This window comes from Scleropages formosus, chromosome 6 (genome assembly GCF_900964775.1).
Source record: "Scleropages formosus chromosome 6, fSclFor1.1, whole genome shotgun sequence".
NCBI lineage: Eukaryota > Metazoa > Chordata > Actinopteri > Osteoglossiformes > Osteoglossidae > Scleropages > Scleropages formosus.
In genome coordinates, this window is record NC_041811.1 from 29,908,751 (window position 1) to 29,920,858 (window position 12,108).

Below are 12,108 nucleotides of genomic sequence, written 5' to 3' on the forward strand. Positions count from 1 at the left end.
TCTTACTGCTATGCTGGCTATGGGGAAATAAGGTTGCTTGCAGTAAACTCTGAGGGAGAAGTGTTTGTTCGTTTAACCAAACACAACATTTCTTTTGCACAGCGGAGAGTTGGTACCTCACAGCTCACGCGGTTGGGGTTCTGGCATAAGTCTCAATTGGGCTCAGTTCATATGCAGTTCACATATCCATGTGGGCTTTTTTTTTTTTTTTTTTCCTGAGTGCTCTGGTTTCCTCCTGCCATTTAAAGACTTGTAGTTCAGGTGAACCGGTGCCTTTAAATTGCTCCAGTAGCGTATGAATATGTGAGTGAATGAGTGTGTGTGCACGTCCTGTGATGGACTGTCGTCCGGTCCAGGGTGTTCCCAGCTTGTGCCGTGTGTTCCTGGGTTCTGGATCGCTGTGAAGCTACCTTATACAAGCAGTTATTCCAAACGAACTGCATAAAAAATGAAAACACTCCTTTTTTTCTTATGTGTTCAATAAAGGAACAGAGTCTTATGGGACAGATGTGGAGAGACTTCATTGCTGCGCAAGAAGAGAAGTTTCTTTCGTTTGCTTCCTGAGAGATATGTAGAGATACGTATAGTTTTACTGTTTGTGTTTAGACTTTTTGAGCCTGACTCCGAGAGGTGTGTGCGCACCTCCTGAGTCTGAAGGACAGAGATGTCTAGAGACTGTATGTCTAAATCAGAGAGACCACCCAGTTAGAGTTGGTATCGGTTGCCTGTCTGCTGCACCCAGCAATAAAATCACCACTTAAAGTGGTGGAATGTGGAAAGGCAGGCAAGCCAGTGCCACAAACTGCACAGTGTGCCCTCAGTGTTGTCTAGGTGATGGGGACAATGGTCAAAAACAGAATCCGTTCCCAAGCACTGTACGAGAGCAAGTCAAAGACAAGCTGCAATAATTTAATGCTTTTTTTTTTTTTACTAAAAAAAATGCAGGCAATAGTATATTCATTAAAGTTGCTCCCTCTGGATCCCAGTGTTGTAGGTTTGAATCCCACCTCCAGCTGTTGTACCCTTGAAGAAGGTACTTACCCTAATTTGCTCCATTAAAATTACCCGGCTGCATAAATGGGTAAATAATTGTAAGTAGCTTAACATCGTAAGCTGCCTTGGACAAAAGCTTCAGCTAAATGAAAAATGTAAAATATAATGTGAAAACTTTTTGACTTACCCTGTATACAAGTGAACATGTAGCTACAGATTAGTACAAAATTCCTTAGCACAGTATCAACATGAGTTCATCCTCTGCTATGGACTAATTACATTATATTAGAAAGGCACATTTTACAGTCTGTGGAAAGAAATAGGCTCCTGTGAAAGAAAACACTGAACAAGCTTTATAGCTACCTATGTGCTATGGTTCAGTGTGACTTTAACCACTTCATAGTCTGTGGCGGTAAAAAAGGCTCGTTTCAGTTTTATATTACTGTTGGGTATAAAGAGTGCAATTGCAACTCGTTTATGTGGAAAATGGTTGTTATTGCGACAAAAAAAAAAGAAAAATTGCAGAGGAGTGTGGAATTGAAATTGTTCCAAAATGTGCTTGATGGGTAGGGGGGTGTGGTGGCACAGCAAGTTTGGCCAGTGCTCGCTGGGTGGGGGGTCTGGGGTGCCTTGTGATAAACGGGTGTCCCGTCCTGGGTGCGTCCTCTCCCTGTTCGGCATTGCTGCGTAGGCTCTGGTTCACCATGACCCCACTCTGGGCAAGTGGTTGTTGACATTGATTTTATTCAATGGAGAAACAAGAATCAGCCATAATCCCATTACCACTTATTTCCATACTTTTAGCTTATTGAGGAAGGTGTATCTAGGAGGTATGTTTCAGCATTTACACATCCAATAACCTCCTTGTTAAGTCTATTGAGAGTATCTCAAATTGACTTTGTACGCAGTTTCACTTTCATTGACTTTGTATCTAGATGGACTTTTCCCAGGTCACATAGGAAGAAAGAACAGGATAATGCAACCTGGGCCAAGCTCTACATCCTTCACGTTGTGCACCCTAGACGGCTTCCGGCAATTTTTTTTTTATCAAGCAAACCTGTAGTTTTGGGTTTGGCCAATTCGTTCTTGCTCGGAGCTTGAGTGGCGTGTGGTTCAGCAAGGATTCTTGTTGCATAAGGGGCAGGAACTGAGCTTTCCCAACAGAATGTGCATGAAGGAAGTTCTGGGCCTTTTTATAGCCAGATGAAAAGGGGGGTTGGGCCTTGTGGCGAGCGCACTTCATTCAGCGCACTTCAGGCAGAAACAAATTATAGGATTAAAAAAGGTTTATCCATAAAAAAAGATGAAAGTTATGTACTGTAAAACACTGGACAAAATTAGGGTACTTATGTAGGACCTCCCATGACGTTGAGACGTGGGATATATTTGAGCTTTATAGACGTCATCGTGAGCACGGAGGGGCAGGAGGCGAGTCTGCGGACTTGCATTCCAGAGGAATCATCGTCTCCGCTAGTGAGATTTGCAGACAGAATCAGAAATTCTTCGTACTCTGCGGTTTATGGCATATCTTGGTAAAATTTTGATTCTGAGATACAATCGAGCCACCGCAGTGTTGGGTCTTGTAAATTCATTTTCTGGTGCGGTTCTTAAAACCTGCTTCCTTCGGAGTGCTGCAGAAATGGTCACAGCTGAAGGTATTGGGAAAGGAATATCCTAAGCGGCCTTCTACTGAAATACCCACGATTTATTGATAGGTCGATTTACAAAAGACTACCGGGTAATGAAATATTCCAAAAGTAATCGTATGCATTTCATATCATTTACGCAACTTTAGATGTAGTTTGCTGGTCACTATAATTCAATCTCATTGCTCATACATCCAGCACACAGCATATCGCTGCTGCGATGCTGACGTTGATATCAGCTCTTCTTACCGCTGGGTTTTGGTGGGACTCGCGCAGGAGATCAGCACGGTGACATTAGCGCACAGCCGCCCGGCATCTCCGTAACTCAGCCCTCTCCGCGTGTCATTAATCTCCACTCGGCTCTCCGCACTGCGCCTCCGTCCGTATTTTTAATTATCCTAAACGGAGCACCGTCACCTTGAGAGTGAATTACCCAGAAAAGTAATTACTGTATTTGATGGTACAGATTATTGAGCTTCATTTCAGATCTTGTGCTGAAAAAAAGAGGCAGTGCTCTTTCTCTCTCTCTCACACTCACACACACACACACACACAGAGACTAATACAAACACTTTCATACAAACTTGCACAAACACACAGTCACGGCACAGACACACCCCCCCCCGGCATACACACAGTTCCTGCAAAGACACACGTAGACACACCCGCACAGAGACAGAGCAATCGTAGGGACTAGAGTCGGGGTTCTTGCGGAATTGGACTGGCGGATGAGAGAGGAACAGGTAATAGATTGTCCTCTCCACATGCTGTGTGTTTATTTTCCCTGCCCGGCCTAGGAGCCGCGCTTCTGCCTCCGCATGAATTGATAGTGAAAAGTTATTAAGGAGGGCGAACACTACAGATGGATCACTTGGCTTCATTTACTTTGTGTCCTTTGCCGCTTTGCTAGAGATATGGGTACGGCCTCCAGCTGCGAACGTGTGAAAGAAAGCGCAGAGCTGCCGGGCTGATTGAACTGAATCTTTGTGAAATGTGTATACAGTGGAAATCAAGGCATTTAGTGGATTTTTCCAATGCACTGGCAAGTGCTAAATTCATTATGTCTCGTGTCACATGCGCCCTTTGTCTATTAGCTGTCAAGTCAGATGTCTCGTTGGGGGTGGCACGGTGTCCCACGATGTCAGTTAAAATCACGCGACTAAAATGTCGATTCTCGCGCGTCCCTTGGACAAGTTACGTAGAAAGTTTGTGGAAGGCGGCCTTTTAAGTGTGGGATCATGTCAGATATCTGCCTTTTTTGTCGTGCGCTGATTCGACATCCTGCTCGCGCTTCTGATGGATGTTGTGTGTGTGTGTGTGTGTGTGTGTGTGTGTGTGTGTGTTCGTCTCTCGCTGTACCGCGGAGGGGTGACCTTTCTGGGAATATCATCAGAAGAATTTGGTGTTTTCCATTTGTTAGTAACACGCGATGTTAGATGTGGAAATCCACACTGTGAAGCAGGCGTCAGGATAAGGCGGTTGGGCGGCAATTTGTAAAACACGGGGGGAGAATCTGTGCATCTCTGTTGCGCGTCTCTCTGCCTCTGACTGCAACTGCTCCGTTAACGGTCAAATTAGATCCAGATTAAAAAAAAAAAAAAAAAAAAATGAGCGGTGAGCGATCCGCTAACTCTGGACCCCAAACTTGCAATTAGTTTTTATTTTTACATCTGAATTATAGCGATGCAGAGCTATTGGCAGAATGATAATTCCCCAAACCCGCAGTAATGCTTGGCTGCATCTTTGGCGAGGAAATTAATTTTTGCACACAGTACTGAATATTTGCCCCTATTCATCACAGTTGCCTCTGAAGATTTATGTTGACAGCTGCAGCTGCATAATAAAGGAAAGAAATGTAACCCATCTGATAAATGAATGTGAGGGCCGGGCTTCCTTTATTTTGAATCTGTTCTTATGCAAACGGGGGCTGTCTGATTAATTTAGGTAACGGGCAGAAACATGTATGGTGCGTCACCAGGCTAACAATGCTTATTTCAATTTTTCGCTGCTTCTATTCTTCTGCGTGCCGCGCAGCCGGGAGCCCTGGTGGTGCAGGCAGAAGGCTGCTCTACGTAACGGAACATACAGTAACAATGGATTTATAATGATATTCATAGAGGTTTTCATCTAATGCGTTGCGCTAAATGCCGGACCCAGACGGGCGGTGCTCGAGCCTCGATCGCATCTCATGCCAAGGTGTTCCATTAATTGAAATTAATAGCCATTTGCTGCCCAGGATGCTAAATGCCTTTTATAGGAAAAATATAGTTGACAACGCAGGAGCCCAATTTTCCATGGCGGCTGCACAAAACCAGGCTTTTAACAACGTTAATGATGCCTGGTCATTGAGGACAGCAGGTGACAGGGTTGGGGCGAGATGGGTGGGAGGGGGCAGTGGGCGTTACGGATGATTGATGGTAATGGCCCCCTGACAGCTGTCGGCATTGTGGGGTTGACATCCCTGCGTGCCGGCGAAGCGGAACGAGACACGAGCCGATGCCTTGTTTGCCGCAACTGTGTCTTGGGGAGGGGCGGCCCCCGACAATCAGACGACCGTTTGAGCGTAATCATGCACCGAAGGGAAACGGGGACAGTCACCTGGAATATGTAACCGGGTTTGCTCTGAGGGACTGATCAGTGGATGGCCACCGCCTGTCAGGGAAGCGGCGAGAAAAGGAAGACAAGTGTCATCATTCAGTGGCGCCTCACACCTCCGCTGCATGTCTGGGGAGGAGGACATTATGGGAGGTGTAGAGTCCACAATCCCACAATCCTCTGCTTCCCAGGCCATCACAATACCTCTGCTTTTCTCGCTGGTGAATTGCAAGTATGGGGTAATCCCAGCCGTGTCCTTTCCGATGACAACGACAGGCCATATATCCCAAATCCCCAAGTGTTGGGTGGCATGGTGGCACTGCAAGTAGTGCTGCTGTCTTACGACACCTGGGTGGTGCGAGAGGATGGGGGTTTGATCCCTGCTCAATCTGTGCAGAGTTTGTATGTTCTCCCTGTGTCTCATGTGTTTCCTCTGGGTGCTCTGGTTTCCTCTCACACTCCAAAGACATGCTGTTTGGGTTCCCCCATAGTGTGTGAGTGTCACAGAGAGAGTGTGTTTCACTGACATATGGATGAGTGACTGAGTGTAAGTAGTGTATCCAGCAGTGTAAGTCACCGTGGTGAATAAGGTGTGTGGGCTCATAGCACTACATAGAGTTCTTTGGAAATCACTTTAGAGAAAAGCCTCTGCTGAGTAAATAAATGTAAGTGCAGGGGGAAACTGGAACACTGAGCCTTATTGGCGGAGGTGATTTTGGTGTGAAGATGACTGTGTGGTTTGTTCCTGCCACACACCAATCTTTTCTTGAATAGCCACATCGCTCTATTCAGCAATGTCACAAACAGCCTTAAATTGAGGGGACAGAAGCCCGTGCGCCACGTAGCGTAGCGTAAGCAGAGTACACAAAGCGGTGATTTCGGCAAAATACAGAGGTACAAAGCTGCCTTTATTTCACAAACATGCATGTTCATTTTCTTGGAGGCCAAGTGGGAGGCACCTTGAAAGAGAACAAACTTCCCTGATTGTATTTTAAATATCGCAATTTAGAACTCAGTAATTTGTAATCGCTGAAAACGCTGGTATAATTGGCTGTAAAAAAAAATATGACTTCATGCTTCATTGACGTTGTGGATGTTCTATCGACGTTGTCTAGAGGATGGATGTAGATCTGCGATATTTTGCCAGCTCGGTAGCCTGCCCAGCGAAACTCATGAGCACTAGCCAATAGATTATAGCCATAACCCACCCGTGAGCTAACACTTGCTGGATGATCTGAGCTAGAGCACTGATTTAATTCACATTATCATACTAGCTAGTTGCGAGAACCCCTTAATGGCTTCTAATGACACCAGCGACATGTGTCACACGTGAGCAAAAAGTGGGGAATCGAAGCAGGTCGTTATTGGAATGTGAATTCGAACCTCTCTGTCTGATGGGTTGAGTAACAGGCCTCCTGAGCTCCGGGGAGCTGGACGAAACTCGTAAGTTTCTCGTTTCCTCTCCGAAAAATACAAGCTGCAGCTTTAATTTAGATAAGTGTCTAACATTTCCACCGTAATCAACTACTTTTCCCAGCCTCTGCCTTTAACACAGTTTGTTTTAATTTACTTGATTAAGCACTTCATTAAGGCGCCCCTGTGGAGTAGGTGGAGGGATGGCTTTATCGCTACCGTGATTTACCTCTGTCTGAGCGGTACGGAGAGCGCGCGTGTGCTAAACGAGGTGTGAAGAACGCCAGCGTGAATGAGGAATGACACCGAGCAGCACACGCGAAGGGGAGATGGCAGATGACATCGGCGCCGACGCCGCACGGTCTGTTTTTCCTCCTTTTCGACATTTTTATTCATGTATGTGTCACTGGTGGCATCCATTTGTGCGGCGCGGGCGCTTGTCGTCTCTGTTGGACTTGAGACTCCGAGAGCACGCAAAGTTTCGACTTCAAAGCCGTGTCTTGCTCGAGGGCACCCGATGCTTAATTTATCCTCGTCGAGTTTTCCCCGAACCTCCCGCAACCTCTTGAGCTCAGTTAAAGGCGTTTATTGTTGAAATTTAGCCCAGATACCTCTTCCCCAGCGAAGGCCTCGCGGTTAATACACATGTTGCTTTATTTATCCAGCCTCCGCGCCCTCAGATCTCTCCCTGTCAGATCGTCGACGAGACGACGCATCCAAAAACTCGCTTTTCGCAGGATGACACGCGCAGCGATGCTCATGCCATCACCTGCCTCTGAGACTTGGGGTTTCAGCGGAAAACTTTTGGTTTGATACCTTGCTAGGTTGGTGCCCGACAGCGATGACCGTTGAGCGAGTCGCCCCAAACCGTTCAGGTGCGGCGACGGACTCGCGATGCGGGGGGTGGCTTTGTTTGTGGTCGGCCGAGTCGGAGGATTCCGTCCTCGCGGAAACGTGTGAACCGGATGCCTGGGGAGGGATCACCTGGCTCTAATTAGGGTAATTGGGGAGAGGGTTGGAGTGGACATATGGAGAGACCAGTGCTCTGAGAAGCTGCCAGGAAAGGCAGTCCAAACGCTCGAGTCCAATGTGACAACGTTAATAAGGCCGTAGTCGTAAACGGGACTGCTGATTTGTGCTCACGGTGAGCACTTCTTGCCTTTTAATTGCTCTCTTCGGCACCATCAGAGGCCTCAAAAAATTTCGATAGAAAAGCGTAGACATCGGCATCCAAAAATATGGTTGTTTCATGTTTGCTTTTAATTACAGTCCCACCAATGCTTTTAATTGTCTGCTGGCGGGACCGCAATCCACGATTGTTTATTCTACACCCGCAGTCGTTCTCTGAAGCCTGCGCTGCTCGCTTACGTTTTCTCCAGCGGCAGTTGTCGGTCCCGTCGGTCGTTTCTCCGAACACCTCGCCAGGCCGATGCTGGCAACGGAAATCCTGCCGCGACCACGACGACTGAGAAGCACCATTTTTCCGACGCTCGGCTCCTCGGAGATGCCGTTTCGCTCACATGCGTGCTTTACGTTACGCGTGTGTTTTTGATCCTCAAAAAAGACAAGGAGTCACGAGAGGCGCTCTGCTCTTTCCTTCCGAGGCAGATGTATATTTAGACGCCGAGTACGCGATATAAGCGAGCAGAATCACGCTCCCTGACATTGCAGCAGTTTACCATAGACAGCAGGCCGGTTCAGCTTGTTACCCTAACTTATCACACTCCCAGCAAGCCTCCGGAGAAGCATCTAGTTGTATGGCATAACATCTTCTATCCGTCTTCAATTTTATATATCGTTCATATTTACAAGCTTTTTCTGCAAAGCTGTCGCCTCTTTCTTGGATAAACTAGGCTTTCAACAGCGTGCGAATGCAAGATGCAGGGGGGGTTTCATCATTAGCGCCGAGCTGCGACTGTTTCCATTGGTGACAGCTGTTTTTCTTATGGCTCTCTGTGACTCGCTCCAGATCCCCCCAGCAGCTCAGGTGATCCACGCAAAAGTCATTTAATTGTCAAGACTAACAATACCGAGGCAGAATGAGCAGCTGAAGTTATTCTGACGGATTTTTCTGTTGGTCGGACGAGTTCATCGCAGCGTTTTGCCAGCTCTCGCCGAAATCACGCGTCAGCAATCATTCGGTGGAAATGAATTCTGTAAATGTATGGATTTTTTTTTTCCCCCGAATTATGCCTTCCCTTTGTGTGGGCTTTATGTGACACTTGCTCTAATCCAATTCCACAGCAGTCAAAAGCTTTTCCTCCTGTTACAATGCAGCTGGGCTGCATTTCCATTTATTCATTTAGTTGATGCTTTCTCAAAAGCGACTTACGGTTATTTACCCATTTATACAGCTGGGTGGTTTTACTGAAACAATTTAGGGTAAGTACCTTGCTCAAGGGCACTTCCATTCTATAGTGTACATTTGTATGTTTGCTACATAGTAGGACATGTAGGACAGCTGATAGTGTAGTGGTTAGTGCTTGGACCCAAAGGTTGCAGGTTCTATCCCCGCCTTAGACTGTAGCAGCCCTGAGCAAGGTCTTAGTCTTAGATCCTCCCGTGCCGCTGGGCACATGGGACGACGAGGTCTCTCCACCGCTTCCAGTCCTCGGCCGGCGCTTCAGCTTCGTTCCTGAGCAAGGTACTTATCCTAAATTGCTCCAGTGAAATTACCCATCTATATAAATGGGTAAATAATTGTTGGTAGGGAGGGGAGTGTGGTGGCACAGTGGTGCAGCAGGTTTGGCCGAGTCCTGCTCTCTGGCAGGTCTGGGGTTTGAGTCCCACTTGGGGTGCCTTGTGATGGACTGGCGTCCCGTCCTGGGTGTGTCCCCTCCTCCTCCAGCCTTGCACCCTGTGTTGCCGGATTAGGCTTTGGTTCACCGCAACCCCGCTTGGGTCGAGTGGCTTCAGCCAGCGCGTGTGCGAATTGTTGGTAGACTAACATTGTAAGCTGCTTTGGAGGGAAACGTCAGATAAATATAATAGCGTAACTGGCTTTTTGTATGTTGACAACTGAAAAATCTCAGCCTGCTCTTACTCTTCGGCACTGTGTTGTCATGCTATTAACATAGCAGCACGGAGATGCCACCTGCTGCAATGTATCTCACAGATGAGGTGCGCTCTCAGATTGATTCCTCTGACCAGAGGGAGAAACTCTGATTGGATTCAGGGTCGTTTCTGTGCCGTGCTGTTTGCACCAATATTGATTTCCCTTCCCCTAATTGATTTGTTCCCACCACCTTTCAGCACAATGCCTTCAACAGAAAGCTGCCCATTGGGGACCCTTAGTCCACTATCGTTATTATGTGCATAGCAACAGCAAATTCAGCTTTAGGTTTAAACCGAAAGATGCAGTTTTTGTGGCGGTAAATTAAATTTGCTCAGTGAGTGTTAAGGTGTGAACCCTTGCTGTGTTTTTGACCAGAATTTATAGAACATGCTTGTTATTTCTTTTTTTTGCTGCGCCTTCACGCCTGTGCAGACGACATAGTACAGAACATTCTAGAACAGGATGGCTGGTTCAAACCCTCCGTGAGCTTTGGCAATAATCCTGACGGTCTTCAGCGCCAAATTGCTTCCTATAAGCAGAAGGTCCACTTTGCCAGAACTGTTCATGCTGTACATCTGCTTGTCAGTCAGCTCACCCAGTTTGAGATGTGTTCTGGATGCTGCAGTCATCCTTACAGGAAAAAAGAACTTTTGGGGCCATTTAAATGAATTTATGTGCACGCGAGTCAATGTTTAACCCCCCCTCAGGGGGACTGATCAATGGAAGAATGTCCAGTTCACTGATCAATTCACAATGCAAAATGTGTCCAGTGCAGTGGTGTTGTCTGCCAAATCAAGATTTGCTGCAACAACAACAAAGTAAATCCAAGATCAATAGGTGGATTTACAAATTTGACATCACTTTGTAAGATTTCATAAGCGAAAGAAATTGCACAACATTAACTGACAGCAGAGCAGCTGCACTGTCACAGCCCAGCTGGGGTCGTATTAGTGGAAGGAACGTAGAGACACCATGTGATCATGGGTTCCCTCCTCTTTTCTTCTATGCTGTTGCCAGGATTGACCACCCAGGAGTTCCTCTGCACCCTCTGTAGAGTACCTTTAAATGAACTCTTGCTCACTCCATGCACGTCACCAGAGTTCTGCTGGAAAGGTCCAGTTTGTGATGGGCAGCATGGTGGCACAGTAAGCAGCGTTGCTGTCTCAGTGCCTGGGTGGTGTGAAAAGTATGAATTTGAACCCCCTCAGTCTGTGTGGAGTTTGCGTGTTCTCCCTATGTCTGCGTGGATTTCCTCTGGGTGCTCTGGTTTCCTCCCACACTCCAAAGGCATGCTGTTCAGGTTCCCCCATAGTGTATGAGTGACACTGTGTGTGTGTTTCACTGATGTATGGATGAGTGACCCAGTGTAAGTCACCACGGTGAATAAGGTGTGTGGGCTGATAACACTACATAGAGTTCATTGGAAGTCACTTTGGAGAAAAGTGTCTGCTAAACAAATTTAAATGTGACATATTTCTTTTATTGTTTGTGCAAAGGGACAAAAAGTCAGCACATCAGGTACATTAAAGATATAGATTTGGCACAATTCCTGCAGAAATCCACTTTAAGCAATGTGGTCTAAACAATATTGCTACAAGCTGATAGTCAAAACTTTGTAATTAGAGTCCTAACTGTAACTACTTCGTATAACTTCTTCAACAAGCTGTTAATTTACAGTCAGACTTTGCACTTCTGATGGGGATGACAATAACAACAGTTGAAGTGGCACTTTTTTCAACAATATTTTTGTTTTTATTTTGGGAGAAAGAATAAATACCACCACCCAAGAACATTTTCACAGCTGGATATTTCTATTCAGATATCTCTCGCAGGTGAAAATCTATGTGAAGTGAACATACAAGCTTCTGCTATCGGCTCAATTGGCGAGAGGTTCTTATATTTAAAAAAAAAAAAAAAAAAAGAGCGGTTCAATTTGCCTGTTCATCTCTCCAGGGCTTCAGTTTCTGGTTTGCTTTTCTGACAAATGGAAATGATTACCTGTTGAATGTCAAAATTAAGGTGCTGCCATGAATGGTGAGTGAATCTTCGTCTCTGAATCTGAAAAATCAAAATGTTGTAAAAGATTCTATCGGCCAGTCGGCATCAACACATCATACAATAGTATAATCCAGCAAAAATGCATTTACAGTATTGTTTGAGAAATGTGAAAAAATCCAAGCAAGAAACATCTGAATGGTAGAATATCATGCCATGAAATACAGATGGTCCCTGAGTTACTGAGAGTCAACTTACGATTTTTCGAATTTACGATGGCGCGATTGCTATATGCATTCATTAGAAGCTGTACTTTGAATTCTGAATGTAGATTTTTTTTTTTTTTTTTTTTTTTTTTTTTTTCCCGGGCAAGCAGCATGTGATACGATACTCTATTGTGATGGTGGGCAG

At 45.9% G+C, this 12,108-nt stretch overlaps 1 long non-coding RNA gene across 1 annotated transcript in view; it reads left to right on the top strand.

Annotated features, from left to right (window-relative positions):
* The first annotated feature begins 6,836 nt into the window (after positions 1 to 6,836).
* The window catches only part of LOC108934230 (uncharacterized), a 40,213-nt gene continuing 34,941 nt past the window's right edge, over positions 6,837 to 12,108 (top strand). Inside the window, exon 1 of the long non-coding RNA XR_001966110.1 lies at positions 6,837 to 7,008. This is a non-coding gene — a long non-coding RNA (uncharacterized LOC108934230). The remainder of the gene's footprint in view (positions 7,009 to 12,108) is intronic.